Source organism: Oncorhynchus gorbuscha, linkage group LG21, assembly GCF_021184085.1.
Source record: "Oncorhynchus gorbuscha isolate QuinsamMale2020 ecotype Even-year linkage group LG21, OgorEven_v1.0, whole genome shotgun sequence".
NCBI lineage: Eukaryota > Metazoa > Chordata > Actinopteri > Salmoniformes > Salmonidae > Oncorhynchus > Oncorhynchus gorbuscha.
The window spans coordinates 35,265,302-35,280,694 of NC_060193.1; the positions used below are offsets into that span (position 1 = coordinate 35,265,302).

General features: G+C 42.4%; 1 long non-coding RNA gene and 14 other non-coding genes across 15 annotated transcripts; 7 read left to right on the forward strand and 8 right to left on the reverse strand.

Annotated features, from left to right (window-relative positions):
• Nucleotides 1–280: 280 nt before the first annotated feature.
• trnap-agg lies at nucleotides 281–351 on the forward strand. Its single transcript has one exon. It is a non-coding gene; the product is annotated as a tRNA-Pro (tRNA).
• Nucleotides 352–638: 287 nt separating this feature from the next.
• Nucleotides 639–710, reverse strand: trnag-ucc. The gene has a single exon. It is a non-coding gene; the product is annotated as a tRNA-Gly (tRNA).
• A 991-nt stretch (nucleotides 711–1,701) lies between these two features.
• Nucleotides 1,702–1,773, forward strand: trnap-agg. Its single transcript has one exon. It is a non-coding gene; the product is annotated as a tRNA-Pro (tRNA).
• A 294-nt stretch (nucleotides 1,774–2,067) lies between these two features.
• trnag-ucc lies at nucleotides 2,068–2,139 on the reverse strand. The gene has a single exon. It is a non-coding gene; the product is annotated as a tRNA-Gly (tRNA).
• A 995-nt stretch (nucleotides 2,140–3,134) lies between these two features.
• Nucleotides 3,135–3,206, forward strand: trnap-agg. Its single transcript has one exon. It is a non-coding gene; the product is annotated as a tRNA-Pro (tRNA).
• Nucleotides 3,207–3,493: 287 nt separating this feature from the next.
• trnag-ucc lies at nucleotides 3,494–3,565 on the reverse strand. The gene has a single exon. It is a non-coding gene; the product is annotated as a tRNA-Gly (tRNA).
• A 981-nt stretch (nucleotides 3,566–4,546) lies between these two features.
• On the forward strand, nucleotides 4,547–4,618 carry trnap-agg. Its single transcript has one exon. It is a non-coding gene; the product is annotated as a tRNA-Pro (tRNA).
• A 287-nt stretch (nucleotides 4,619–4,905) lies between these two features.
• On the reverse strand, nucleotides 4,906–4,977 carry trnag-ucc. Its single transcript has one exon. It is a non-coding gene; the product is annotated as a tRNA-Gly (tRNA).
• Nucleotides 4,978–5,972: 995 nt separating this feature from the next.
• trnap-agg lies at nucleotides 5,973–6,044 on the forward strand. The gene has a single exon. It is a non-coding gene; the product is annotated as a tRNA-Pro (tRNA).
• A 287-nt stretch (nucleotides 6,045–6,331) lies between these two features.
• Nucleotides 6,332–6,403, reverse strand: trnag-ucc. Its single transcript has one exon. It is a non-coding gene; the product is annotated as a tRNA-Gly (tRNA).
• Nucleotides 6,404–7,395: 992 nt separating this feature from the next.
• Nucleotides 7,396–7,467, forward strand: trnap-agg. The gene has a single exon. It is a non-coding gene; the product is annotated as a tRNA-Pro (tRNA).
• A 286-nt stretch (nucleotides 7,468–7,753) lies between these two features.
• trnag-ucc lies at nucleotides 7,754–7,825 on the reverse strand. Its single transcript has one exon. It is a non-coding gene; the product is annotated as a tRNA-Gly (tRNA).
• A 995-nt stretch (nucleotides 7,826–8,820) lies between these two features.
• Nucleotides 8,821–8,892, forward strand: trnap-agg. Its single transcript has one exon. It is a non-coding gene; the product is annotated as a tRNA-Pro (tRNA).
• Nucleotides 8,893–9,178: 286 nt separating this feature from the next.
• trnag-ucc lies at nucleotides 9,179–9,250 on the reverse strand. Its single transcript has one exon. It is a non-coding gene; the product is annotated as a tRNA-Gly (tRNA).
• A 1,579-nt stretch (nucleotides 9,251–10,829) lies between these two features.
• On the reverse strand, nucleotides 10,830–14,669 carry LOC124008690. Its single transcript, XR_006834135.1, has 3 exons — nucleotides 14,535–14,669; nucleotides 13,921–13,944; nucleotides 10,830–12,584 (listed from the first exon to the last, which is right to left on the reverse strand). It is a non-coding gene; the product is annotated as an uncharacterized LOC124008690 (long non-coding RNA).
• Nucleotides 14,670–15,393: the final 724 nt, after the last annotated feature.

The window sequence follows — 15,393 nt, forward strand, 5'->3', positions numbered from 1 at the left end:
TTTCCTTTAAAAAATGATTTGATCTCATTTTGCACTATATTCATTTATAAAAACTCGTCATCAGTTAGCTGTCGCGACTGAAGAAGACAGAATGTGAAAGACACAACAGATGAACTACAGAAGATTTGAACTGAAGCATGGTCAAGAGTTTGGAAGACTGTCATGCTCACAAGTAAAGCACAAAACACTCACATGATGTTCAATCGTTCCAAGCACCGTGGACACGTCAATCGATATCTTCACTGACATTGCTGCAGAAAGAAAGAAAGTATGGGCATAAGGCTCGTTGGTCTAGGGGTATGATCTCGCTTAGGGTGCGAGAGGTCCCGGGTTCAAATCCCGGATGAGCCCTTTTGCAGATCCTTGAACAAGCTCAGACAGGCAGATCTTGGGCCACTGGTCGGAACGCCAACTATCACCTCTTGGGCGCAGGACAAGGATGGCTGAATGGTTTTGGCGAAGGACTGCAAATCTATTTTCATATGCACTTGTTGGTTCAACGTCGCACAACATTTATTATTTTAGATAAACTGAAGAATGTAGGAGCAATTCTAACTGCCACGAACAACGATAATGATTCAAATGTAATACACTTGAAATGACATCCAGCCCCTAAAACAAATGAAGTTCTCATGCTCTGCATTGGCCGGGAATCGAACCCGGGTCAACTGCTTGGAAGGCAGCTATGCTCACCACTATACCACCAATGCTATGTGCAGGTTATTAGCAACATGGAGACATCGACTCATATCTTGACCGTCATTTTTGTGGAAAGTGATCATTCTTTGACCAAACGCATCGTTGGTTTAGGTGTATGATTATGGCTTAGGTTGCGAGAGGTCCCTGGTTAAAACATATATCATTTTAATCAGTACAGGTTACCTTCAGATTAGGCCTGTGACACTTGTGGGGAAAGTAGGGCAAAACGGAGAACATTGCGACAAGTGGGTCACATTACTTTGAAGCCCAAAGATTTTGGATTCTACAAACAGAAGTTGGCACATAGACTGTTCTGACTTCAGACGAGTCTCCTGACACTTGTGGGGGATGTAGAGAAAAATCGAGAATACCACCGTGTTCGTGAGGGTCTCCCCTTTCCAGAGAGTGGTCATGCGAAATTGTAGGTCAAACGGTTCCGAAGCTAGAGATGTTTATGTGAGAAGACCGATTATAGGTATGTCTCATGGTTTGACAAAAACCGATCTAGGTCCACCATCTTTCACTGCAGATATGGAGGGGTAACATAGGCAGTTGTGGAGGATGGAGACGGATACGCTGAGTCTCAATCTCTCTACTTGACTGATCTATTTGAATGGGTATTTTCAACATTAATTTACTTTGATTCACGTACCTTTGCTTCATTTGACTCAAAATAAACGAGTTCCATTCTTTTTGAAGTCTTATTTTTTCATTTTTTCCTTTAAAAAATGATTTGATCTCATTTTGCACTATATTCATTTATAAAAACTCGTCATCAGTTAGCTGTCGCGACTGAAGAAGACAGAATGTGAAAGACACAACAGATGAACTACAGAAGATTTGAACTGAAGCATGGTCAAGAGTTTGGAAGACTGTCATGCTCACAAGTAAAGCACAAAACACTCACATGATGTTCAATCGTTCCAAGCACCGTGGACACGTCAATCGATATCTTCACTGACATTGCTGCAGAAAGAAAGAAAAAAGGCTATGGGCATAAAGGGCTCGTTGGTCTAGGGGTATGATTCTCGCTTAGGGTGCGAGAGGTCCCGGGTTCAAATCCCGGATGAGCCCTTTTGCAGATCCTTGAACAAGCTCAGACAGGCAGATCTTGGGCCACTGGTCGGAACGCCAACTATCACCTCTTGGGCGCAGGACAAGGATGGCTGAATGGTTTTGGCGAAGGACTGCAAACTGCAAATCTATTTTCATATGCACTTGTTGGTTCAACGTCGCACAACATTTATTATTTTAGATAAACTGAAGAATGTAGGAGCAATTCTAACTGCCACGAACAACGATAATGATTCAAATGTAATACACTTGAAATGACATCCAGCCCCTAAAACAAATGAAGTTCTCATGCTCTGCATTGGCCGGGAATCGAACCCGGGTCAACTGCTTGGAAGGCAGCTATGCTCACCACTATACCACCAATGCTATGTGCAGGTTATTAGCAACATGGAGACATCGACTCATATCTTGACCGTCATTTTTGTGGAAAGTGATCATTCTTTGACCAAACGCATCGTTGGTTTAGGTGTATGATTATGGCTTAGGTTGCGAGAGGTCCCTGGTTAAAACATATATCATTTTAATCAGTCAGTACAGGTTACCTTCAGATTAGGCCTGTGACACTTGTGGGGAAAGTAGGGCAAAACGGAGAACATTGCGACAAGTGGGTCACATTACTTTGAAGCCCAAAGATTTTGGATTCTACAAACAGAAGTTGGCACATAGACTGTTCTGACTTCAGACGAGTCTCCTGACACTTGTGGGGGATGTAGAGAAAAATCGAGAATACCACCGTGTTCGTGAGGGTCTCCCCTTTCCAGAGAGTGGTCATGCGAAATTGTAGGTCAAACGGTTCCGAAGCTAGAGATGTTTATGTGAGAAGACCGATTATAGGTATGTCTCATGGTTTGACAAAAACCGATCTAGGTCCACCATCTTTCACTGCAGATATGGAGGGGTAACATAGGCAGTTGTGGAGGATGGAGACGGATACGCTGAGTCTCAATCTCTCTACTTGAAAACTGATCTATTTGAATGGGTATTTTCAACATTAATTTACTTTGATTCACGTACCTTTGCTTCATTTGACTCAAAATAAACGAGTTCCATTCTTTTTGAAGTCTTATTTTTTCATTTTTTCCTTTAAAAAATGATTTGATCTCATTTTGCACTATATTCATTTATAAAAACTCGTCATCAGTTAGCTGTCGCGACTGAAGAAGACAGAATGTGAAAGACACAACAGATGAACTACAGAAGATTTGAACTGAAGCATGGTCAAGAGTTTGGAAGACTGTCATGCTCACAAGTAAAGCACAAAACACTCACATGATGTTCAATCGTTCCAAGCACCGTGGACACGTCAATCGATATCTTCACTGACATTGCTGCAGAAAGAAAGAAAAAAAGTATGGGCATAAGGCTCGTTGGTCTAGGGGTATGATTCTCGCTTAGGGTGCGAGAGGTCCCGGGTTCAAATCCCGGATGAGCCCTTTTGCAGATCCTTGAACAAGCTCAGACAGGCAGATCTTGGGCCACTGGTCGGAACGCCAACTATCACCTCTTGGGCGCAGGACAAGGATGGCTGAATGGTTTTGGCGAAGGACTGCAAATCTATTTTCATATGCACTTGTTGGTTCAACGTCGCACAACATTTATTATTTTAGATAAACTGAAGAATGTAGGAGCAATTCTAACTGCCACGAACAACGATAATGATTCAAATGTAATACACTTGAAATGACATCCAGCCCCTAAAACAAATGAAGTTCTCATGCTCTGCATTGGCCGGGAATCGAACCCGGGTCAACTGCTTGGAAGGCAGCTATGCTCACCACTATACCACCAATGCTATGTGCAGGTTATTAGCAACATGGAGACATCGACTCATATCTTGACCGTCATTTTTGTGGAAAGTGATCATTCTTTGACCAAACGCATCGTTGGTTTAGGTGTATGATTATGGCTTAGGTTGCGAGAGGTCCCTGGTTAAAACATATATCATTTTAATCAGTACAGGTTACCTTCAGATTAGGCCTGTGACACTTGTGGGGAAAGTAGGGCAAAACGGAGAACATTGCGACAAGTGGGTCACATTACTTTGAAGCCCAAAGATTTTGGATTCTACAAACAGAAGTTGGCACATAGACTGTTCTGACTTCAGACGAGTCTCCTGACACTTGTGGGGGATGTAGAGAAAAATCGAGAATACCACCGTGTTCGTGAGGGTCTCCCCTTTCCAGAGAGTGGTCATGCGAAATTGTAGGTCAAACGGTTCCGAAGCTAGAGATGTTTATGTGAGAAGACCGATTATAGGTATGTCTCATGGTTTGACAAAAACCGATCTAGGTCCACCATCTTTCACTGCAGATATGGAGGGGTAACATAGGCAGTTGTGGAGGATGGAGACGGATACGCTGAGTCTCAATCTCTCTACTTGAAAACTGATCTATTTGAATGGGTATTTTCAACATTAATTTACTTTGATTCACGTACCTTTGCTTCATTTGACTCAAAATAAACGAGTTCCATTCTTTTTGAAGTCTTATTTTTTCATTTTTTCCTTTAAAAAATGATTTGATCTCATTTATATTCATTTATAAAAACTCGTCATCAGTTAGCTGTCGCGACTGAAGAAGACAGAATGTGAAAGACACAACAGATGAACTACAGAAGATTTGAACTGAAGCATGGTCAAGAGTTTGGAAGACTGTCATGCTCACAAGTAAAGCACAAAACACTCACATGATGTTCAATCGTTCCAAGCACCGTGGACACGTCAATCGATATCTTCACTGACATTGCTGCAGAAAGAAAGAAAGTATGGGCATAAGGCTCGTTGGTCTAGGGGTATGATTCTCGCTTAGGGTGCGAGAGGTCCCGGGTTCAAATCCCGGATGAGCCCTTTTGCAGATCCTTGAACAAGCTCAGACAGGCAGATCTTGGGCCACTGGTCGGAACGCCAACTATCACCTCTTGGGCGCAGGACAAGGATGGCTGAATGGTTTTGGCGAAGGACTGCAAATCTATTTTCATATGCACTTGTTGGTTCAACGTCGCACAACATTTATTATTTTAGATAAACTGAAGAATGTAGGAGCAATTCTAACTGCCACGAACAACGATAATGATTCAAATGTAATACACTTGAAATGACATCCAGCCCCTAAAACAAATGAAGTTCTCATGCTCTGCATTGGCCGGGAATCGAACCCGGGTCAACTGCTTGGAAGGCAGCTATGCTCACCACTATACCACCAATGCTATGTGCAGGTTATTAGCAACATGGAGACATCGACTCATATCTTGACCGTCATTTTTGTGGAAAGTGATCATTCTTTGACCAAACGCATCGTTGGTTTAGGTGTATGATTATGGCTTAGGTTGCGAGAGGTCCCTGGTTAAAACATATATCATTTTAATCAGTACAGGTTACCTTCAGATTAGGCCTGTGACACTTGTGGGGAAAGTAGGGCAAAACGGAGAACATTGCGACAAGTGGGTCACATTACTTTGAAGCCCAAAGATTTTGGATTCTACAAACAGAAGTTGGCACATAGACTGTTCTGACTTCAGACGAGTCTCCTGACACTTGTGGGGGATGTAGAGAAAAATCGAGAATACCACCGTGTTCGTGAGGGTCTCCCCTTTCCAGAGAGTGGTCATGCGAAATTGTAGGTCAAACGGTTCCGAAGCTAGAGATGTTTATGTGAGAAGACCGATTATAGGTATGTCTCATGGTTTGACAAAAACCGATCTAGGTCCACCATCTTTCACTGCAGATATGGAGGGGTAACATAGGCAGTTGTGGAGGATGGAGACGGATACGCTGAGTCTCAATCTCTCTACTTGAAAACTGATCTATTTGAATGGGTATTTTCAACATTAATTTACTTTGATTCACGTACCTTTGCTTCATTTGACTCAAAATAAACGAGTTCCATTCTTTTTGAAGTCTTATTTTTTCATTTTTTCCTTTAAAAAATGATTTGATCTCATTTTGCACTATATTCATTTATAAAAACTCGTCATCAGTTAGCTGTCGCGACTGAAGAAGACAGAATGTGAAAGACACAACAGATGAACTACAGAAGATTTGAACTGAAGCATGGTCAAGAGTTTGGAAGACTGTCATGCTCACAAGTAAAGCACAAAACACTCACATGATGTTCAATCGTTCCAAGCACCGTGGACACGTCAATCGATATCTTCACTGACATTGCTGCAGAAAGAAAGAAAAAAGGCTCGTATGGGCATAAGGCTCGTTGGTCTAGGGGTATGATTCTCGCTTAGGGTGCGAGAGGTCCTGGGTTCAAATCCCGGATGAGCCCTTTTGCAGATCCTTGAACAAGCTCAGACAGGCAGATCTTGGGCCACTGGTCGGAACGCCAACTATCACCTCTTGGGCGCAGGACAAGGATGGCTGAATGGTTTTGGCGAAGGACTGCAAATCTATTTTCATATGCACTTGTTGGTTCAACGTCGCACAACATTTATTATTTTAGATAAACTGAAGAATGTAGGAGCAATTCTAACTGCCACGAACAACGATAATGATTCAAATGTAATACACTTGAAATGACATCCAGCCCCTAAAACAAATGAAGTTCTCATGCTCTGCATTGGCCGGGAATCGAACCCGGGTCAACTGCTTGGAAGGCAGCTATGCTCACCACTATACCACCAATGCTATGTGCAGGTTATTAGCAACATGGAGACATCGACTCATATCTTGACCGTCATTTTTGTGGAAAGTGATCATTCTTTGACCAAACGCATCGTTGGTTTAGGTGTATGATTATGGCTTAGGTTGCGAGAGGTCCCTGGTTAAAACATATATCATTTTAATCAGTACAGGTTACCTTCAGATTAGGCCTGTGACACTTGTGGGGAAAGTAGGGCAAAACGGAGAACATTGCGACAAGTGGGTCACATTATTTTGAAGCCCAAAGATTTTGGATTCTACAAACAGAAGTTGGCACATAGACTGTTCTGACTTCAGACGAGTCTCCTGACACTTGTGGGGGATGTAGAGAAAAATCGAGAATACCACCGTGTTCGTGAGGGTCTCCCCTTTCCAGAGAGTGGTCATGCGAAATTGTAGGTCAAACGGTTCCGAAGCTAGAGATGTTTATGTGAGAAGACCGATTATAGGTATGTCTCATGGTTTGACAAAAACCGATCTAGGTCCACCATCTTTCACTGCAGATATGGAGGGGTAACATAGGCAGTTGTGGAGGATGGAGACGGATACGCTGAGTCTCAATCTCTCTACTTGAAAACTGATCTATTTGAATGGGTATTTTCAACATTAATTTACTTTGATTCACGTACCTTTGCTTCATTTGACTCAAAATAAACGAGTTCCGTTCTTTTTGAAGTCTTATTTTTTCATTTTTTCCCTTTAAAAAATGATTTGATCTCATTTTGCACTATATTCATTTATAAAAACTCGTCATCAGTTAGCTGTCGCGACTGAAGAAGACAGAATGTGAAAGACACAACAGATGAACTACAGAAGATTTGAACTGAAGCATGGTCAAGAGTTTGGAAGACTGTCATGCTCACAAGTAAAGCACAAAACACTCACATGATGTTCAATCGTTCCAAGCACCGTGGACACGTCAATCGATATCTTCACTGACATTGCTGCAGAAAGAAAGAAAAAATGTATGGGCATAAGGCTCGTTGGTCTAGGGGTATGATTCTCGCTTAGGGTGCGAGAGGTCCCGGGTTCAAATCCCGGATGAGCCCTTTTGCAGATCCTTGAACAAGCTCAGACAGGCAGATCTTGGGCCACTGGTCGGAACGCCAACTATCACCTCTTGGGCGCAGGACAAGGATGGCTGAATGGTTTTGGCGAAGGACTGCAAATCTATTTTCATATGCACTTGTTGGTTCAACGTCGCACAACATTTATTATTTTAGATAAACTGAAGAATGTAGGAGCAATTCTAACTGCCACGAACAACGATAATGATTCAAATGTAATACACTTGAAATGACATCCAGCCCCTAAAAAAATGAAGTTCTCATGCTCTGCATTGGCCGGGAATCGAACCCGGGTCAACTGCTTGGAAGGCAGCTATGCTCACCACTATACCACCAATGCTATGTGCAGGTTATTAGCAACATGGAGACATCGACTCATATCTTGACCGTCATTTTTGTGGAAAGTGATCATTCTTTGACCAAACGCATCGTTGGTTTAGGTGTATGATTATGGCTTAGGTTGCGAGAGGTCCCTGGTTAAAACATATATCATTTTAATCAGTACAGGTTACCTTCAGATTAGGCCTGTGACACTTGTGGGGAAAGTAGGGCAAAACGGAGAACATTGCGACAAGTGGGTCACATTATTTTGAAGCCCAAAGATTTTGGATTCTACAAACAGAAGTTGGCACATAGACTGTTCTGACTTCAGACGAGTCTCCTGACACTTGTGGGGGATGTAGAGAAAAATCGAGAATACCACCGTGTTCGTGAGGGTCTCCCCTTTCCAGAGAGTGGTCATGCGAAATTGTAGGTCAAACGGTTCCGAAGCTAGAGATGTTTATGTGAGAAGACCGATTATAGGTATGTCTCATGGTTTGACAAAAACCGATCTAGGTCCACCATCTTTCACTGCAGATATGGAGGGGTAACATAGGCAGTTGTGGAGGATGGAGACGGATACGCTGAGTCTCAATCTCTCTACTTGAAAACTGATCTATTTGAATGGGTATTTTCAACATTAATTTACTTTGATTCACGTACCTTTGCTTCATTTGACTCAAAATAAACGAGTTCCATTCTTTTTGAAGTCTTATTTTTTCATTTTTTCCTTTAAAAAATGATTTGATCTCATTTTGCACTATATTCATTTATAAAAACTCGTCATCAGTTAGCTGTCGCGACTGAAGAAGACAGAATGTGAAAGACACAACAGATGAACTACAGAAGATTTGAACTGAAGCATGGTCAAGAGTTTGGAAGACTGTCATGCTCACAAGTAAAGCACAAAACACTCACATGATGTTCAATCGTTCCAAGCACCGTGGACACGTCAATCGATATCTTCACTGACATTGCTGCAGAAAGAAGAAAGAAAAAAAAGTATGGGCATAAGGCTCGTTGGTCTAGGGGTATGATTCTCGCTTAGGGTGCGAGAGGTCCCGGGTTCAAATCCCGGATGAGCCCTTTTGCAGATCCTTGAACAAGCTCAGACAGGCAGATCTTGGGCCACTGGTCGGAACGCCAACTATCACCTCTTGGGCGCAGGACAAGGATGGCTGAATGGTTTTGGCGAAGGACTGCAAATCTATTTTCATATGCACTTGTTGGTTCAACGTCGCACAACATTTATTATTTTAGATAAACTGAAGAATGTAGGAGCAATTCTAACTGCCACGAACAACGATAATGATTCAAATGTAATACACTTGAAATGACATCCAGCCCCTAAAAAAATGAAGTTCTCATGCTCTGCATTGGCCGGGAATCGAACCCGGGTCAACTGCTTGGAAGGCAGCTATGCTCACCACTATACCACCAATGCTATGTGCAGGTTATTAGCAACATGGAGACATCGACTCATATCTTGACCGTCATTTTTGTGGAAAGTGATCATTCTTTGACCAAACGCATCGTTGGTTTAGGTGTATGATTATGGCTTAGGTTGCGAGAGGTCCCTGGTTAAAACATATATCATTTTAATCAGTACAGGTTACCTTCAGATTAGGCCTGTGACACTTGTGGGGAAAGTAGGGCAAAACGGAGAACATTGCGACAAGTGGGTCACATTATTTTGAAGCCCAAAGATTTTGGATTCTACAAACAGAAGTTGGCACATAGACTGTTCTGACTTCAGACGAGTCTCCTGACACTTGTGGGGGATGTAGAGAAAAATTGAGAATACCACCGTGTTCGTGAGGGTCTCCCCTTTCCAGAGAGTGGTCATGCGAAATTGTAGGTCAAACGGTTCCGAAGCTAGAGATGTTTTTGTGAGACGATCGATTATAGGTATGTCTCATGGTTTGACAAAAACCGATCTAGGTCCACCATCTTTCACTGCAGATATGGAGGGGTAACATAGGCAGTTGTGGAGGATGGAGACGGATACGCTGAGTCTCAATCTCTCTACTTGAAAACTGATCTATTTGAATGGGTATTTTCCACATTAATTTACTATGATTCAAGTACCTTTGCGTCATTTGACTCAAAATAAATGAGTTCCATTCTTTTTGAACTCTTATTCTTTCATTTTCTCCTTAAAAAATGATTTGATCTCATTTTGCACTATATTCATTTATAAAAACTCGTCATCAAGAAGACAGAATGTGAAAGACACAGCAGATGAACTACAGAAGATTTGAACTGAAGCATGGTCAAGAGTTTGGAAGACTGTCATGCTCACAAGTAAAGCACAAAACACTCACATGATGTTCAATCGTTCCAAGCACCGTGGACACGTCAATCGATATCTTCACTGACATTGCTGCAGAAAGAAAGAAAAATTTTTTGGGCATAAGGCTTGTTGGTCTAGGGGTATGATTCTCGCTTAGGGTGTGAGAGGTCCCGGGTTCAAATCCTGGATGACTTTTGCCCAATGCCTGCAGCAAAAGCCTCTACCCCGTCCTCTGGCTGGGCAGAGTACTTTGGGACTTTGGTTACTTTGGTGTAACAAGGGCCTTGCCTTGCGGCCCTACCAACCCGTCTATTTATTCGTAGTGGCCCTTCGCGTGAGTTGGATTTGTTCCTTCGTTCACGTTGTCACTCCCTTATTGTCCGGTCTAGTATGAGTCCTTGGATAGATATACTCCTATTTAAATATTTTTAAGCATTATGGATTCCTCCTATATTTCCTTACCCTCAAGTTATCTTTACCTATGTATATATCAATACCTAATAACAACTCCTAGTAGTTATTATGCTCGTCAGCTAGTAGTCACTCGGAAACTAGTATTGGTATATGTTTTTACTTTCTTAAAAATATATTATTGTCCACACAATGAAATATTCTTTAGTGCAATCACTTTAGAACCTATAACCAGGGTCACTTTCTGTTCAGTGAGAGTGTCAAAGGCGTTTGCTCTCCAGATCGTTAATCTGGCCTAGTTGTCAAAGTCACTCTGTTTTTTGTCTTATACACATCATTACAATTCAATAGTTATACAGTTTCTCAATACAACAATAATGCTCAATCAATCCTTAATGCTTTAAGCTATGCCAGATAATATTGCAAAACTTTAAATGCGTTAACACTTCTAACAATATTGACTAAATAGCAAAAATAGTTCAATTACCTTAAATGCTCAGCCCCTTGGTCACTTTCCCGTAATCGGTATTCTCGCAGCTATGACGCTAGATTCCGAATTCCAGTATTTTAATACACTTACAACTCTGTGTATGGACTCAATATATTGTAACTGGTATTTTGCTGTTTCCTTGTATTGCCAATCACATCTGTACCTGATGTCTCACTGAGTGACCGCCACTTTGTCTGTATTCAAGAGGTGTTTAGACCTCTGTGTTTCGTAGACTCAGTCTCGGGGTCACCAAATTCAACCAAGTATATTCAGATAGTGTTCCAATAAGTACTTAGCCAAAATAATCCAATCTTCTAATATTGTTATAGTCTAACAAAAAGCGTATATCCTAATACTATTCACTTCCAACTCTGTGTATAGACTCAATATATTGTAACTAGTATTTTGCTGTTTCCTTGTATTGCCAATCACATCTGTACCTGATGTCTCATTGAGTGACCGCCACTTTGTCTGTATTCAAGAGGTGTTTAGACCTCTGTGTTTCGTAGACTCAGTCTCGGGGTCACCAATTAATCTTAGGCCTGTGTGTTAAACGGAAGCTTCCTATTATTACCCTTTAAGGTCATGCACTACTGACTCTCACATTGCTGCTTCCGTGTTACTGTTGGCTGATTCTACTCAATCATACCAGCTGGTTGTTTCTACCACTGGAGGTGGCGTAGGATGTACATTTACATTTCATTTACATTACATTTAAGTCATTTAGCAGACGCTCTTATCCAGAGCCACTTACAAATTGGTGCATTCACCTTATGACATCCAGTAGAACAGTCACTTTACAATAGTGACTGTTGTCGAGCGTCAGCTGGGAGAAGTCTATGATAGGTATCTCCTCTGCTTCCCCCCGTTGTCCAGTTTCTGCAGGTGCGGTCCATGGTTCCAGGAGGTCCCGTGAATGCCCTGTGTTGTTGTCCCCATTGCTTGATGGAGTGGGCAGATTCTTTTCATCTCTTGTCACACCCTCTCCAGCATCTGAACACTCCTTTCTCTTAGGTCCTCGCCTCATTATTCCCCCTTCATAGCATACCTCTAACATTAGCCCATCTATTCTCTGTATCATGCCATAGCTAACCTCCTGCCCGTCTTCCATCTTCAACCAATACCTACTCTTGAGGTACTGACTGTCCTCCGTTACGGATCTAGCAGTTATTCTGCCATACAATAGAATGTTTACATATGAGCCATCTTTGGTCCAGTCTTCGGTTTCATCTTCTGCATATGTACAGTACTTATACTTATTACTTGTTGCACTACAAAAGCAAGCTTTACAAACGTATGTAAGAGACCTATGCCCACGTCTGGTATCTCTAATTATTTTTAATCTTTCCCTTGTCAATTTAGCTTTCCATGTAGATTTCCCTTTACACTAAATGCACACCCTCCACATACGTCTAGTTCCCTGGTATTTTCCCAACACAACATATGCCCCGCGCAACAGTCATTCAGTTCAGGCATATCCATTATTTGCCAATGTTTAATAAATGTCTCCATTCTAGCCATACACCATTCTCCTAGGATCTTTGCTTCCTCATACATCTGTTCTTCCTCTGAAGCTTCTGATTCCTATAATTCGGGGAAGATTGGTTAGACCATTATGTTATTGTCGCCTGCCTTTCTTGGCCTTCTTCTTGCCCTTCCTACTTCTGGGGTTTACCATACCTATAAGTTCATCCCCAATGTATTTCAGCTCCCTTCTCAGGTCTCCTGCTGCTGCCTCACACCTTACTACTGAACTAGTAAGATCTGCAATCTTGGACCAGTTAGGTCCCTCGCCTTTCTGCTCTGGTCCATCTCCTTGTATGGTCTTACCTTGTCTTTCCTCTGTTGCCTTTAGTGCCCAGATAGGTCTCCAGGCTGGCCCCTGTGCCGTCTGCCTCCTAACTCCTGCGTCTAGCAGGCCACTAGGGCCATTGTCTTTTGAGCCACACCCAAACCATCCTTTCACTAGCTGCCTACCTCTCTCTTTCTGTCTTTCCTCCTTTTCTTTCCTTGATCTCTGATTATCCTGTCTGTGCCTTGGGGTATACCTTCTTAGCCTCCTTATCTTCAAACCTGGTCCCTCTCCATGTTCTTCCTTACTTTCTTCTATAAGGAAAACCGGTTCTTTTCCTTGCCCCTCTACCTTTTTCTGGGCCCGTACCTCTTCCTCAGTTAATCTCCTCCTCACTCCATGTTTCCTAGCTCTTGGCCCATGGATATCTCCTAACATCATTTCTACCCATCTGTTGTCGGTCATGCAAGCCCCTATGTTGCAATCCAACATCTTCCACTTAAGGCCAAACCTCCTGACTGTACTCTCGTGCCACTCCGCCCCGGCCTTATCCCGACTCATGTAGCTCTGATGTTTCTCTAGGACGTCTAAGTCCTCTTTGGTCCAAAATTTCTCCAAGTCCTCGAGCATAACTTGGGGCTCTCTCCTTGTATCTCTCTCCATTGTTGTCCTTACATTTTTCATCACCAGAGGTGGTGATCCATATTTCCAATTCGCTGGCTGACATGGGCATTTACTACTATCTTTGAAGTCTACTATTTTATTCTCTTTCCTTCCTATCGCCACTCTACGCCTTCCTGCTGTGGCTTTTATGTTAACCCCGACTCCCCAGGATGTAACTGCGCCAAAGTATTCCTCCTCACCTATCCTTTCTATCAGATACGCCTCATGAGGTTCATAACAATCCTCGCATAGCCATGTGGTTCCAGATAGGACTACCCCATGTATGTCTTCCTGCTCCAATTCTCCGGGGGCCAATCTCCCACATCGCCCACAATTTATCATGACTCTGTCCTCAGCTCCCTTACACCATAGCCGCCTACTCTCTTCTACTCTAAATATCCTACCTTTTTTTCCCACCCTTTCCTCCCTCTCCCCGTCTTGGTTTAAGTAATACCCAGGTCTTACCCTGTCACACTTCGCGGGGTTTTCCTAAGGATATGAGGGGGAGAAAATATTGGTAAGCACAAAACCCATAATTGCCTTAGTTCATTCCATTTCCTGTGAAAATGGTGCACGGCATTAAGGGCCATAGCTATAACTACCCATATTACCATGGGTAGTGCTTTTCCTAAAACCTGTCTCCTAATTTGGCTTCTTTTATTTTTCAGTTTTTGTAGTTCTTTCCAAAACTGCATTATTATTATTACCACAATTAGCCCTTCCATTACCCATCCAGCGTATGCAAATCCCTTCAATTGTTCACATAGCCCTGTGGTATCTGTCATGTTTACTTTAAAGCCTCCTATCTGGCCTATTGCCCCGAATACTGCTGCCATAGTTTCTCCGAATTGTATCAACCCATAATGTTTCCCCAGTACTGGTGCCATTTGTTGTATTACCACCACAGGTACCATAGACAACATTACAGTCCGTCCTTTGGATAAACAAAACCTAATCACTGCCACTAGGGTAGTAAGTAATATTGCTAAAAACGTTATAACCCCCTGACCCTGCCTATTTTTCCAACCCAACATTCCCCAAATCATAATCTGTAGTAGTTGACACAATGTTATAGCTACCTCCTCCTGGGGGTCGCTTTGAGTCAGGTCCCTGTCCTCAAAGTCGGATTGGTTGGAGGAGTTGGATGTCATTTTCTTAGAAGGTTGTTGGTAGTTTCTATGGTTTAGGAGCTTTTCTTTATGGTGTTGCACTCAGGCTGCTTAAGTCGTTTGTGCCTTATTGTTCAGAAACAGCTCCCCTTTATTCACCTTCAGCCAGTGCCCCCTCCCCTTGTCATGCATTACCTACTTCCTTTTCTTAGAGCAGTGTATGTTTGCGGTTGCCATCTCGGCAGGTCACAAGTTCGTGACCTCTAGTAGGTCTACCCGTGTTCCCTCTGTCTCCCATTGCTCTAATCGGCCAGGAGATCTTTGATGTACTCTCTCGTATACCATAGTCCATATTATTACTCCTTTGCATATTTTCCACAAGAGTTTTAGTATTAACTTCAATAACTCTCTCAGTAGTCTAAGGATTATTTTAATTATTTTAAATAGGGATAGCCACCCCTTCCTCAATACTGCATCTACTGGAAGTCCCATTCTTTTGGCGTAGCTTAGGGCTATCATAAGCGTTATGAATATCAAGATCCCTACTGTAATACTTATGCCTAACCAGAATCTTTCTTTTATTTCTTGCCACCATGAAGTGACTTCTTCCCATTTGTCATTTATGGCTGTGAACACCTTATTTACTGGTTCCACTATTATATCATTTGCCATTTTAGCCATCCCCGTGGTAAAACCTCCCCATGCTCTAGTTAACCAGTTGACTCCTAAAGCATTACTCATAGTGGTGTCCTCATCTCGATACCACGTTATGCCATCTGCTCCTTCGTCCCAGAACCTTCTCTTCAATATGTTACAGTAGTTTTCCTTC